The sequence below is a fragment of the Giraffa tippelskirchi genome, chromosome 4, assembly GCF_054371585.1.
Source record: "Giraffa tippelskirchi isolate mGirTip1 chromosome 4, T2T-mGirTip1v1.2.pri, whole genome shotgun sequence".
Taxonomy (NCBI): domain Eukaryota; kingdom Metazoa; phylum Chordata; class Mammalia; order Artiodactyla; family Giraffidae; genus Giraffa; species Giraffa tippelskirchi.
Window position 1 is genome coordinate 32067706 of NC_137278.1, and position 15728 is coordinate 32083433.

Here is a 15728-nt window from a genome sequence, read left to right on the forward strand (position 1 = left end):
TGGGGGTAATAAATATGTGCTAGAGCCAGCAGAAAGAATGCCAGAGTGTAGCCTTAATCTTATCGAGTTAGTGTAGCCATTTAGCCCGACCTTGGTACCTCTCACAAAGAACAATGCCCTTGAAAAGTGCTTAGCTCAGTTTACTGCTTTTCTTTAAAACCTTTATCACCCCTTATTACCAGCTTGTCCGTTTTGTTTCCTCCTACTTCACACAACCTCTTGGCTGGAAGTAAAGGATAATGCAGTTAGTTGCTTTTCGCAGTTATCTTAATTGGCTTTCTGGGGCGATGTACTTTGAAGGGGACTTCTGTTACTTATTAATGGCTGCAGCAGTGAATAGTAGTAATGAAGTAAGTCAAAATAGAGGGGAGGAAGGAAAAGGCAGCTGGGTATAGTTTATGCCAGTCTCCTAGGTTGATATGAGATCAATATGACTCCCTAAGATTAAGAGCCACATAGGGTATATGAGTTCTCCAACTGAAAGTGTTTTGCTGGGACACTGAATTTCAGTCCTAAATTTCCAGCACCAAGACAAAAAGGTGGTGTGTTCCTGCTGCACTTAGTTAAAAGAGAATAACAGTTACGAAGGAAAGAAAATCTGTAGCACAGAACTCAGGAACTTCTAACATTAAATGTCATTGAACTACAAAGTGAAAAAGGCTCTAATGCAAGTTAAGAGAAACCCAGACATTTATGTATCTTCTGGCCAAGAACACAATACTTTCTATGTTGAGGCCATGCCCTGCACTGCGTCAAATCTCAATCTGATCAAACTTACCTAGATTCAACTACCAATTTTATAGGAACTCTGTCAGGAATATATTAAATTACATCATCAAACAATAAAATCCAGACTAATAAATTTTACAGGACAACTGATCCAGTCTCTTCAATTAGGTTTCACTGGGGGAGAGAGAGATGGCAAATTAACGAAAGACGGAAAGGAAGAACAAGCAGAACTAAACCATAATGTGTTTAGGGAACTACAGACATACTATAAGGGATATTAAGGAAATGACTACTCTAAAAGGCTGGGGTATTCTTAGGGTTGGTTGGTTTAGTCGCTAAGTCATGGAGTTAAAAATTGTGGGGGCACACAACAGGGTTTGGGGGACAATGAAATAGTATCTTGGTCATGAATGTTGTTTACAAGGGTGTTCGCCTTATAACAGTACATATCTACATGTTTGTCAATGTGGATTTTAAAATTTGTATTTACCTATAAAGGGTGCTGTGTGTGAAATGGTACACAGTCTGCAGGAACAAGAACCAGTTTGAGAGGCTGTGCAGCCAAGACCAACACTCAAATCAGGCTTAGCAGAATTGGTCTACCAAGGTGCTACAATGCCTGCTGCTGAGTATCATACCTCAAGAATTCTCACTGAAACTACAGCTGCCACCAATGCAAAATCTTTGCTCATTTCAGCCTCTGTTTCTTTGTTTCCGCAGCTTTTGCTGCAAAGCCTGGGTTGGTTGATGGAACCCGAATTCCAGGCAAGTGGGGGAAAGGGAGTGTGTCTCATCTTCAGCTTCCAGGGTGGGTGTGGCTTAGTCGCTCAGTCGTGTCCAACTCTTGCAACCCCGTGGACTGTAGCCTGCCAGGCTCCTCTGTCCATGGGATTCTTGAGGCAAGAATACTGGAGTGGGTTGCTGTTTCCTTCTCCAGCGGATTTTTCCCACTCAGGAATCAAACTTGGACAAGTCTCCCAAATGCAGGCAGATTCTTTGCCGACTGACCTACAAGGGTCATACTTTCTATGTTGAGGCCATGCCCTGCACTGCGTCAAATCTCAATCTGATCAAACTTACCTAGATTCAACTACCAATTTTATAGGAACTCTGTCAGGAATATATTAAATTACATCATCAAACAATAAAATCCAGACTAATAAATTTTACAGGACAACTGATCCAGTCTCTTCAATTAGGTTTCACTGGGGGAGAGAGAGAGATGGCAAATTAATGAAAGACGGAAAGGAAGAACAAGCAGAACTAAACCATAATGTGTTTAGGGAACTACAACTCTAACTCTAACTCAGCTCTAACTCTGAGGTGGGGGATTTGGGTGCTGGATGGACGAAAAGAATGATAAATGCCCCATTTCATTGCCATTCAAACTTAACTACACATTAGAATATGTGGGGAGTGCTTTTAAAAACACCAATGCCAAGGTTTTACCCCAGGCCAATTAACACAAGATCTCTCCAGTGAGGTTGACTGATGCGGTTTTTTTTTGTTTGACTCCCTGTGTGATTGCATGTGCGGCCAAGTTCATGAGCCAACCGGTGCTTACACCCTTACAAAGTGTGGTCTTCAGGTCAACCACCTTGGAATCACTTGGGAGCTTGTTAGAAATGCAGAATCTCATTTCCAGGCGTGCACAAACCCACATCTCACACACTGGGTCTCCTGAATTAGAATCTGCTTTGAAATAGCCCTGGGTGATGACTCATGCACATACCAGTTTGAGAAGGGCTGTTCTTCCAAGGCCAGCTCAAGTCACGCCAGTAAGGCTATTCCCTAGTGTGCAGCAGGGATGTGACCGCCCACTTCTTTCTGTAGCACTTTTGAGTTACATTTCCCCTAGACATGTACTGCAGACTTCCTGGGTTGTGGTTAACTGTCTCTTGTTGCTCTTGTTCCCAGACTTGGAGCTCTGGTAGGCAGGGACCCTTCTCTCCTTCGTGTCTTCACAGTACTTAGCACACGGCTGCCCATGAGGCAGGAGCCCAGGACGTGTGGTCAGTGAAGCAGTAATTTCCTTCTGTATCTTTCTCCTGCTGCACTGGCCTCCTTATTCCCACCCCCATTTTCAGGCATTCACATCTGTATTCCAATTTAAAGGCAACTTCCAAATAAAGGCAACTTTAAAAGAACTTTAAAATTCAAGCTGTCTATTCCTGCAACTACCTCCAGGTACAGGATAAGTTGGTTGACTCCCATGGATCTGTTATCTGTAAAAGGAAGTGAGCTAGGAAGCCCTCACAGATGCAGTCCAGTTTAAATATCCTTTGATTCTTTGGTTCCCTTCTGCCTAATTATGGCTATGAAGAAACTGTAAATTAAATATAGAGTCGCTGGAGCCACCTTGTGACCCTTCCTGGGAACTGCATTTCTTCATTGTGACACCAGAAACTCCCAGAGCCCATCAGTCGGACATCCATTCTCAAGAATTTATGGGAAACGCAACCACACAAAATTAAATTCCCTCTCTCAGCCCCTAGGAAGATAGGAGTAAAGGAGTTTACAAAGTACAATTCTACAAAGACCAGGAAAAAAAAAAGGCAAGAGATCTGTGAGAAAAAATTTATTTATGCAAAAATTGACCTGTGTTTTAGGTGGGAGATAGAAAACAGCTAACTATTCTAGGGAAGAAATTACAATCTAAGTGTTTTCAAACATGGATAAAGTGAGCAGATTTTTTCTGAATCCCACAAGTTGCAGAATTTAGAGGTACTGAGGACCGCAGAGAAGGTAAACGTGGCAATGGGTTAAAAATGGGGATGAATAGAAAGTCTATATGAAATAATGGGATCCTGAGGTGTCCATGCTCACCCCTCACAGCCAGGAGTTGCTACTACTCTTCCTAGAGGCTTCTTATGGACAGAAACAGTGACAGAGCCTCCAAACTTGAGGACACAGGGTGTGGGGAAAAGTGGGGATGAGTCATAGGGTCAAATACCAGGACTTTTGTGAACATCTGCATCTTTTTTTTAAATTTATTTATTTTAATTGGAGGCTAGTTACTTTACAGAACATCTGCGTCTTGAACGATGATCTCCTCTCAGATTCTTTCTTTCCTTATCCCTTCCCTCTCCCAGAATTTTGGCAGCCAGGCCGAAAATTAGAAATGTCCTCTCTGGAAACCTGGCCCAAGAGAAAAGACAAATGCTGTCCATTGGAGGTTTGCCAACTAAAAGGTAGGCTCATTGCAGATACTCTATGTTGAAGGTCTCTAGTCACCAAGATAGATGGACGTAGGTAAAGTTTCTAGTCTACCTAGTATATATGAGATCATTCAGACACAGAAATGTATAGACAAATCAATAAAAATCCGCATACCTGACACTCAGACCTAACAGATATTTGCATTCAATCAGAATATTCAGTCTTCACGTTAACATAAATGAGAGAATAAAACAACAAAACCAAAAAAGGAAATAAAGGGAAAGCAAAGCAGAATAGCAAAGAAAAAGCTAAACTCACTTTAATTAATATTCTTGGATAGGAGATGACATTGAATCCAAAAACCACAAGATTAGGATTCATAAAAAAGAAAGAATGAGATAGGATTGTCTAAAATAAAAACTGTCAACTGAAATAAAAGATTCAGGAGAAGAATTAGATAAGTCAAGGAAATCTCCCCAAATTAAAATACACAAAAAAGAGTGAGATATGGAAAACAGGAGGAAATGATAAAGAAATTTAGAGGGCCAATCTAAAGACCAAAATCTGATTAGCTGGAAGTCTAGAAATAGGAAAACGGAAGGAAAGTGATTGTCAGAGAAAGGATATAAGAGAACTTACCAGAATTGAGGAATTTTAGTCTCCAGATTGGCCTAGCACAAAAAACCAAAAATTATCTGCACTCATCGTGACATTTTGAAACTCCAAGGATAAAATAAAAGATTTTTTAAAATCCAGAGGAAAAAAATAGGTCACATATAAAAGAATCAAGAACCTGAATGGATATAAATGTTCCTCAAGTAATATGGAGACCTAGAAAACAACTCTGAGTGAAAGGATATTCTACGTAGAATTCTATACTCATTCGAATTACCTGTCAAATGTAAAGTGATGTACCCAAGTAGGCAAACAGCTAAATGTTTCCTTCCCTTGTTTGACTTCTCAGGAATCCATGGGAGGACATACTCTAGCAAAAGGAACAAGTGCACCGGAAAAGAGGGAGACCTGAGATCCTGTGGGGCTGTGCCACTGGCCTAGGAAACAACCAATCTTGAGTGGACCCCAAGGATGTGGTTTCCAGAAACACAATGGGAGAAATAACATTGACAGGTGATGGACACTACAGAGCTGATGGTCCGTGTGAAGAGTAAGGAAAGCCCTTCTACCAGTTAGGGAGCAGGCTCTGAGAGCAGGGATAAAATCTGCCTGGTTTACCACTAGATCTCCAGTGCCTGACTCTTTCTGGACCATAGTAGCTGCCCAATAAATCATGCTAAAGGACTGAATGAATGAACGCATAAATGAGAATTGATCAAGCTTCACATATGTGCTTTGAACCAGGCAATACAGCAGACACCTAGAAATACAGGATAATATTAAATGCATAGCCTGGAACTTCCCTGCTGATCCAGTGGCTAAGATTCCAAGCACCCAATGCAGGAGGCCTGGGTTCGATTGCTAGTCAGGGAACTAGATCCCACATGCTGCAACTGGGAGTTCGAGTGCCTCAACTAAGACCTGGTGCAGCCAAATCAATATTAAAAATAAATAAATGCGCAGTCAAATTCTCAAAAAAGCAAGGACAACTAAGGGACAAATAGGTCACTTAAAAATCATATTGCTGGGCTTTAATTTACACATACCGAGAGAGGCAACACGACAGCTCATGATCACACAACTGATAATAACTGAGTGGGCTTGCAGGGAGCCTGGGTAGCCCTCCTCCCAATTCGGGGTGTTTCCACTTTATCCTGGTGCCCCTCCACTTCCTTGAGAACTAGCAGAACCAAGTACAGGGCTGTGACAGTATTAAAACCTCCACTGCTAGGCTGTGATAAATCCAGTGAGATGCACAAGGCAGGGGTGAAACAGTCCCTTGAGTTTCCCCTTTTAAACTGGTGAGAGTAAAGAGAATAAAACTGACTGGAGACTTCTGAAAGAAAATGCTTTCTAGAAAAGTGGAAAACTAGAAGAGGGGAAATCTCTTTTAATGTTTCACACCAGAGTAGGGCAAACAACAACTTGAAACTGCTGGAAGGTCTCTAATAATTACCCAAAAGTAAAGCACCCTCCCTTGATTCTAGTCTCCACATCCCTCTCCCGCTCCCATCCATTTCTCTATTCCCTTTCATAGCAAAACTCCCTGAAGGGCTGTCTCTACTCTTCTCTGCTCCTTCTCCTTGAATCAATTAAGTCAACACTGCATCCCCATCCCCTGTCAGGATAGCTCTTGCTGGGGTCACAGCAGTGCCGAACCTGAGATGTTGATTCATTCATCTCACTCCTTCCTGAAACATCTTCACTTGGCTCCCAGGACTCCACTTTCTCCCTCCCTCCTTGTCCTCCTCAGACTCGCTGTGTCCTCTTCATGTTCTTGGACCACTTCTCTTCCTTTTACCTACACTGATGCCCCAGTGAACTTCATCCAAGTTCATGGCTTTAGACACCCTGATGTCTTGATGACTCCAATAGCTCCACAACTCCAAACTCATCCACTGCCTGTTCAAACACCCGCGGGTGTAACTGTCCTAAAGGAAACTCTGGATTCCCCTGCCCAACCCTTCCACGGCCTTCCCCATTTCAGAAAACGACCAAGTCATACCTCCAGTTGCTCCAACCATCCTCGAATTCTCCTTCTCTCACACCTCGAACCCAATCCATTATCAAATCCCACTGGTTGAACCTTCAAAATATACCTAGAACCACCCCCCCGCCCCCCGCCTCTCCCATCACCACAGTTCTACCGAGGCCAGCATCCATCAGCTCCAGCAGAAAGAGCCCTGCTAGGTCTGCTTCTCCCCTGCCCATGGGCTCTTTTCAACACTGTGGATGGTGACCTCTGAAAACATTTAGGTTACATCATGCTTCTTTGCAAAATACTTCAAAGGCTTCGTATCTCACCAGAATAAAAACGCAAATCCTTAAAATCTCCCCCAATCTCCCCCATCGCCCCTCTTCCCATTCTGACCATGCTCTGCCTCAGGACCTTTGCCTTTGCTGTTTCTTCTGTTTGAGAAACTCATCTTCCATAAGTCAAAACAGCTCACACCATCATTTCTTTCTGGTCCCTGCCTGAATGTCCCCTTATCACTCATGCCTTCCCTGGCCACTCTGCATAGAACAGGAACAACGGCCCCAGCCCTGGATTCCCTACCCTTTTCTCCTTGCTTTCTGTTTTCTTCCATAGTTCTTCCCAGCACCTGACATGTTAAAATTTACTTGTTCAGTAGTTTATAGCCTGTCTCCCCACTGGGCTAGAAGCTCCATATAGGCAGGGACTCATCTTACTCCCTGCTGTGTCTGCAGTATAGTAAGTCTCCCACACACGAATGAGTTCTGTTCCAAGTGCGTGTTTATAAGTCCAATTTGTTCGTAAGTCCAACAAGGTTAATAAGGGTACCCAACTAATACAATCAGTTATATCGTACTGTACTGTTATGGGTTTATAATACTGTTATAGGTTTTCACACAAATAATATGTAAAAAACAAAGACTAAAAAATGAAGAAAGTATTTTTAATCTTACAGTACAGTGCCTTGAAAAGTACAATAGTACCAGCTACCTCACCCCTGCCTTTACGCTTGCTTCTGGACATCCTGGGTTTGAAATAAAGATACCGCACTACTGTGTTCTATACAGTACTGTGCAGTACACAGAAGTTCAACCACCTGTAGAGGATGCACGCATGTGACAATGTATGCCAGACACATGAACTAACTTACAATATTGGGCATGCGGATGCATGTCCACATCTTTGAAAGTTCACAACTTGAAGGTTCATATGTAGGGAACTTACTGTACCTTGTGGACTTCGCACGTGGAAGACACTCAGTAAGTATTTGCTGAATGAATGAACCTGACCTCTCGTGCCCCTACTTCCTGCTGGGAAGTTCTCAGTGAGAAAAGGGGACCCTGGGAAGTTCTCAGTGAGAAAATGGGACTGCAAAGCAGACATTCTTGTGGCACTTTCTCAGGATCATGGAGGAATTCCTAGGGTCCCCGAAGATGCTAGTTTGAGCCCTCAAAGGGAAAGGGCTGGACACAGTGCACCATAATTCCCTGCTATGCCACCCACTTTTTATAATCTGATTTCAGTTAATTCTGACTTTGGATACAGACTCCATGATGTATGTGTTATTGTCCCCATTTAGCAAGTGAATAAATATCGAATTGGCCAAAAAGTTCATTCAGGTTTTTCCATACCATCACATCTTATGCCTAAGTGAAAGTGCTAGTCACTCGGGTGTGCCTGGCTCTTTGTGACCCCATGGACTGTAGCCCACCACACTCCTCTGTCCATGGAATTCTCCAGGCAAGAATACTGGAGTGAGTTGCTATTTCCTTCTCCAGGGGATCTTCCCAACCCAGGGATTGAACTGGGGTCTCCTACATTGCAGGCAGACTCTTTACCGACTGAGCCAACAGGGAAGACCCAGTGAAAGTGTTAATCACTCAGTCGTGTCCAACTCTTTGTGACTCCACGGACTGTAGCCCACCAGGCTCCTCTGTCCATGGAATTCTCCAGGGAAGAATACTGGAGTGGGTTGCCACTTCCTTCTTCAGGGGATCTTCCCAACCTAGGGATTAACTCAATACAAACTTTTGACCAACCCAATACAAACTCAGCAAATTATGCAACTTGTCAGAATCATACTAGCAGAGAGAAAAACTCAGGCCCTATCCCAGGTGGGTCTGATTCCCATGTCTGGGTGCTTACCTTCCCTGGAAGTCCATGTCCTAATGGATAGCACTTTTGCTCCTTGATATCTGTTGTAAAAATAGAGCAGTACTTTAGAAAATAATATGAGATGTGTATATACTATAATATTACCACTGAATATGGGACTCGACCTTGTACTACATAGAGGTATATTATATACAACTGATTAGAGTTTACAATTCCTTTTTTTAGAACTGATTAAATGTCTTTATTAAAATTTGAATTCTCATAATATTGTAATGAAAAGTGCTCACATAAGTAGCAAATAGAATAGACTCTGGTCATTTATAAAATAGCATTATATGAAACAAGTCTCAATAAATTTTGAAAGATTGAAATATTAAAAGCATCTTCTCTGACCACAATGGAATGAAACTAGAAATCAGTAGTAGAAGGGAAACTGGAAATTTTACAAATATATGGAAATTAAACAATGTATTGTTTTTTAATTTAAAGTATAGCTGATATATAACATAATATTCAAGTGCACAACATAAGGATTCGATGTATGTATATATTGCAAAACTATTACTACAATAAATCTAGTTAACATCCTGTACCAGACATAGCTGCAAGATTTTTTTTCCTTGTGATGAGAGTTTTTAAGATCTACTCTCTTAGCAACTGTTAAATATACAATACAGTGTTATTAACCACTGTCATGATGCTGTACATTACACTCCTGGACTTACTTTATAACTAGAAGTTTGTACCTTTTGACCACCTTCCCTCATTTCACTCTACCTCCCAACCCTCTGTTTCTGGTAACCACCAATCTGTTCTCTGTATCTATGAGCTCCTTTTTCATTTGTCTTAGATTCCACATATAAGTGAGATCATACAGTATTTGTCACTCAGCATAATGCCTTTCAGGTTGTTGAAAATTGCAGGATTTTCTTCTTTTTATGGTTGAATAATATTCCATTATATTGTATGTGTGTATATGTCTATCATTCTCTTTGTCCATTGACAGACATTGGGGTTATTTCCATGTCTTGGCTATTGTAAATAATATTGTAAGGAACATTGGGGTGTTAGTGTTATTGTTTCTTTCAGATAAATACTCATGGTGGAATTGCCAGATCATTTGATAATTCTATTTAAAATATTTTGAGGAAACTTCATACTGTTTTCCACAGTGGCTACACCAATTCATATTTGCACCAACAGTGCTTGGGGCTTCTCTTTTCTCCATACCCTGAGAACATTTGTTATTTTTTCTTTTTGATAACAGTAATTCTAATTAGTGTGAGGTGATATCTCACTGTGATTTTTATTTGTATTTCTCTAGTGGTTAGTGATGTTGAACACTTTTTCATGTACCCATTGGCTACTGATATGGGTTCTTTAGAAAAAGATATATTCAGATTCTCTGCCAATTTTTAAATTGGGTTATTTGGGGTTTTTTGCTATTGAGTTACATGAGTTCTTTGTATATTTTGGATGGTAACCCTTTATCAGATATGTGATTTGCCAGTGTTTTTTCCCATTTGGTAGGTTGAATCTTCATTTTTGTTGATGTACAGCATGGTGACTATAGTTAATAATAATACTGTATTATATATTTGAAAGTTGCTAAGAGACTAGAGCTAGACATCCTGGAATGTGAAGTCAAGTGGACCTTAGGAAGCGTCACTACAAACAAAGGTAGTGGAGGTGATGGAATTCCAGTTGAACTATTTCAAATCTTGAAAGATGATGCTGTGAAAGTGCTACACTCAATATGCCAGCAAATTTGGAAAACTCAGCAGGGGCCACATGACTGGAAAATGTCAGTTTTCATTCCAATCCCAAAGAAAGGCAATGCCAAAGAATGCTCAAACTACTGCACAATTGCACTCATCTCACTCACTAGCAAAGTAATGCTCAAAATTCTCCAAGCCAGGCTTCAGCAATACGTGAACTGTGAACTTCCAGATGTTCAAGCTGGCTTTAGAAATGGCAGAGGAACCAGAGATCAAGTTGCCAACATCCGCTGGATCATCAAAAAAGCAAGAGAGTTCCAGAAAAACATCTATTTCTGCTTTATTGACTATGCCAAAGCCTTTGACTGTGTGGATCACAATAAACTGGAAAATTCTGAAAGAGTTGGGAATACCAGACCACCTGACCTGTCTCTTGAGAAACCTGTGTGCAGGTCAGGAAGCAACAGTTAGAACTGGACATGGAACAACAGACTGGTTCCAAATAGGAAAAGGAGTACGTCAAGGCTGTATATTGTCACCCTGCTTATTTAACTTATATGCAGAGTACATCATGAGAAACGCGTGGCTGGAGGAAGCACAAACTGGAATCAAGATTGCCGGGAGAAATATCAATAACTTCAGATATGCAGATGACACCACCCTTATGGCAGAAAGTGAAGAGCAACTAAAAATCCTCTTGATTAAAGTGAAAGAGGAGAGTGGAAAAGTTGGCTTAAAGCTCAACATTCAGATAACTAAGATCATGGCATCTGATCCCATCACTTCATGGGAAATGGATGGCGAAACAGTGGAAACAGTGTCAGACTTTATTTTTTTGGGCTCCAGAATCATGGCAGATGGTGATTGCAGCCATGAAATTAGAAGATGCTTACTCCTTGGAAGGAAAGTTATGACCAACCTACATAGCATATTAAAAAGCAGAGACATTCCCTTGTCAACAAAAGTCAAGGCTATAGTTTTTCCAGTAGTCATGTATGGATGTGAGAGTTGGACTGTGAAGAAAGCTGAGCGCCGAAGAATTGATGCTTTTGAACTGTGGTGTTGGAGAAGACTCTTGCGAGTCCCTTGGACTGCAAGGAGATCCAACCAGTCCATCCTAAAGGAGATCAGTCCTGGGTGTTCATTGGAAGGACTGATGTTGAAGCTGAAACTCCAATACTTTGGCCACCTGATGCAAAGAGCTGACTCATTGGAAAAGACCCTGATGCTGGGAAAGATTGAGGGCAGGAGGAGAAGGGGACGACAGAGGATGAGATGGCTGGATGGCATCACTGACTCAATGGACATGAGTTTGGGTAAACTTCGGGAATTGGTGATGGACAGGGAGGCCTGGCCTGCTGCCGTTTATGGGTCGCAAAGAGTCAGACACGACTGAGTGACTGAACTGAACTGAAGAGACTAGAACTTTAAAGTCTTCATCACAAGAAAAAAATATCCATAACTATGTATGGTGATGAATGTTAACTAGACTTATTGTGGTGATCACATCATAATGTATACAAATATTGAATCATCATGTTATATACCTGAAACTAATAGTGTTATGTGTCAATTATACCTCAATAAAAAACAAAAACAAAACCATAAAACAATATGGTCTTAGCATAAAGATAGACATAAAGACTAATGGAACAGAGTAGAGAGTCCAGAAATAAACTCTCACATATGTGACCAAGAATTCAACTTTTCAGCCTCATAGATTGTACTCTTTGTGACCCCATGGACTGTAGCCCCCCAGGCTCCTCTGTCCATGGGGATTCTCCAGGCAAGGATACTGGAGTGGGTTGCCATGCACTCCTCCAGGGGATCTTCCCAACCCAGGGATCAAATCCAGGTCTCCCGCATTGCAGGCAGATTCTTTACCAACAGAGCTACCAGCGAAGCCTTACGTGCCAATTATACCTCAATAGAAAACAAAAACAAAACCATAAAACAATATAGTCTTAGCATAAAGACAGACGTATAGACTAATGGAACAGAGTAGAGAGCCCAGAAATAAACTCTCACATACATGATCAAGAATTCAACTTACCGAGAAGGCATTGCTACCAGCTATTCATTCACCATGTGAGTAACTGGGTGGGAGCTCTCTCACAAGTTCTGGAAACTTCTTGGCTTTTGGCTCTCAGTTGCTGTCTTCCATCCCTGCTGCCCAGCTGGTGGTGAGAAGACTGGCGAAAAGCAGTCTTCAGCCAGCAAAGCAGGTGGTAAGGGTAAATTTGTGGTCTATGATAGGATAATTTGCCTGATTATAAAATATCAACCATGTTGTGTTGCCTTCTTCAAAATGTCAGATCTTAAGTCTGGGAAAGGAAGGTTCTTTCAGAACCATCAATGTTTCCAGGCTCTACTGCTCTGCCAAGCTCTACTGGCTCTCCTCCTCTACAAGTTCTATAGTTGTGTATTTTACATTTACATCTATGAGGCTGTTTTGAATTAGTTTTTGTGAAGGGTGTAAGGTCTGGGTCTGGGTTCTCTCCTTCTCTTGCATGTGGATGTCCTGTTGTTCTTTGTTGAAAAGACTTCTTTCTTTTGCCACGTAATTGCCTTTGCTCATTTGTCAAATATCAGCTGACCATATTTGCCTGTGTCTATTTCTGGGCTTTCTATTCTCTTTCACTGATCTATGTGTCTTATTGCTGGGACTTCAATTTCAGTGGAATTATTGGACAATCCTTCTCAGCAGACAAAGGCAAAGCTGTCAGAGCCTCAGCTAATTCATTGACTAGATTCACACAAAAGAGGTTGGACAGTTTCTACAGTTTTGCTTCATTATTTGCTGTCGCTTGGGCCCAGATGATACCAAGGCCATCTGAAATGTTTATTCAGGCTAGTGTGATTCTGAATGGTATGAAAGACAAGTAGCACAAAATCTCTCTATTGAATAAAGTAATTTTTAAAGGATTCTGAAGCTTTTCATGTTGTGAACATAAACATCACCATTTAAAAGCAAGAAATGAAAAGGCTAATGAAACTTCAGTTTAAAAACATCTTCATGACTGTGAAGCTTAATTAGAAGAAATTAACAAAATTTAAAATATGGAATAATGATGGGACTTCCCTGGAGGTCCAGTGGTTAAGACTTGAGCTTCCAATACAGGGGATGTGGGTTCGATCCTTGGGCAAGAAACGAATATCTCACAAGCCTCTCAGCCAAGAAATCAAAAAACAGAAGCAATGTTGCAGCAAATTCAATAAAGACTTTAAACATGGTCCACATTAAAAAAGTCTTTTAAAAATATGGAATATTGAAAATAATGAAACATGTTATTTGTTACTTTTTTCTTAAGCTTAAAATACCATTTATAGGGCTTTCTTGGTGACTCAGTGGTAAAGAATCTGCCTGCCAATGCAGGAGACACCGGTTTGATCCCTGATCCGGGAAGATGGCACATGTGCGGAGCAGTTAAGCCCGTGCATCACAACTACTGAGCCCGAGTGCTGCCACCACTGAAGCAGTAGTGTTCAACTATCCACTCAGTACCCCTCACAGCAGAGTGAGCAACTAAGCCCGTGCGCTCCAGAGCCCACACACAGGAACAAGAGAAACCACTGCAGTGAGAAGCCCGAACATTGCAACGAAGAGCAGCTCCCTCTCACTGCAACTCGAGAAAGCCTGCACAGCAACAAAGACCCAGCACAGCCAAAAATAAAATAAATAAATTAAATTATTTTAAAAAATACTATTTGCAGTCAAAATGTTCTGTTTTGGATAAACATGCATCATTATTCACTTGAAAACTAAGTGTATCCACTAAAAAAATTAAAAGTCCAAATTATAAGAGGTGTAGCTTGATTTACTATGTTTACTATTGACCAAAATTTAAAATTCTAGCTTCCTGAAATAAATATTTCATGAGTTATTTATTCTTAGGAAGGAGCACTTCAGGAACAACCTATAGATAAAGACTGGGTTTCAATTTCTCTTTATCCCTATAATGTTCTCTTCTTTTATGATAAAATATAAATATGCAATAAAAATCCCCTTGAATAAGTTCCTTTCTAGGTTTCCTTGCCTAATGAACTACAGTAGGTAAATTACAAAAGCCAACCAAATTGTGGTTCTTTCCTACTTCACAGGTTTCTAAGGCATTTTATAATTCACATCACAGAAATAGAAAAGAAAATCTTCAATGAATTCTTCTTGATTAAAGAGAATTTAAGAAAAGAAAATAAACACAATGTTATACCTTGACTAAGTGCTGAAAGTCAACAAATTGAGCTCATTAAAAAAATGTCCTTAGGAATGTCCCAGCCCTTTATAAGAACACATGATGACAATATCCATATGATGTTCCAAATATCAGCAGGAAGACTTCCAGTCTGTTCTTTGGTCTATATAGCCTGCTAACAGATGAATTTAAAAACAGAATAGAGTATGCAGTTGATTCTTATATATTGACCTTCAACCTTATTAAATTCATCTATTTCAATTCAAGATGGGTTTATTCAGGAATTGGCAAGAATTACAATTTGAGGGACTTCCCTGGTGGTCCAGTGGTTAAGAATCTGCCTGCCAGTGCAGGGGACATGGATTTGATCCCTGGTCTGCAAAGATTCCACATGCCACAGGGCGACTAAGCCCATACACCACAACTACTGAGCCTGTGCCCTAGAGCCCGTGCTCTACAACAAGCGAAGCCACTGCAACGAGAAGCCCATGTGCAGCAATGAAGACCCAGTGCGGCCAAAACAATAAATAAATTAATTTTTTAAAAAAGAAGAATTAACAATTTGGGCTAGGCAGTCTGTAGAACCACAGGCAAGTCTGGAGAAAAAAGGAGAGAAAACTCTTTTATAGAGGAGAAAGGGGAGTTGGGAGGAGCTATTTTAAACAGAATCCATTGGAGGACACTGGGAATTCAAAGTATAATGACTTTTCATTGGCTGAGTTGTGACAATCTCTCATTGACTAGGCTATTGCCTGGCAGGGAGAAATTCCTCCTTCCTTTTGCCAGGTAGTGAGGTAGTAACCTTCTTCCTATATTAGAGATGCAAAGGTACAGTGTTTTTCTGTTGGGTCTGCAGTTGACAGTGGAATGGTTGGATGTGACAGTTTACCCCTCTGGCCTCCCAACTCCATTTTAAATGAGGGTTCTGTTTATTAACTTTCACAGCATGATTTCTAATGGATGTGTAGTTCTCCATGGTACATTTGCCTTAGAAATGCCTAATGAAAGCACACCTGCCCTCAGCTTTACAGTTCAGAGATGAGATACAAGTAACAAAATTTATGACTACCACTTATTAAAATGTGTATCTGAAACCATGCCAAGTGCTTTATGCACATCCTACATGAAGTGGTACTATTTTTATCCCCATTTAACAATGAGAGACAATGGTGTACTGGTAAATGTTTTATAACCACTCTCTAAGAAAAAAGTCCTGATTCATAG

General features: G+C 40.9%; 1 long non-coding RNA gene across 1 annotated transcript; it reads left to right on the forward strand.

Moving 5' to 3' along the window:
• Positions 1-1131: 1131 nt before the first annotated feature.
• On the forward strand, positions 1132-8964 carry LOC145546300 (uncharacterized). Its single transcript, XR_014082733.1, has 3 exons — positions 1132-1494; positions 3822-3920; positions 4853-8964. It is a non-coding gene; the product is annotated as an uncharacterized LOC145546300 (long non-coding RNA).
• Positions 8965-15728: the final 6764 nt, after the last annotated feature.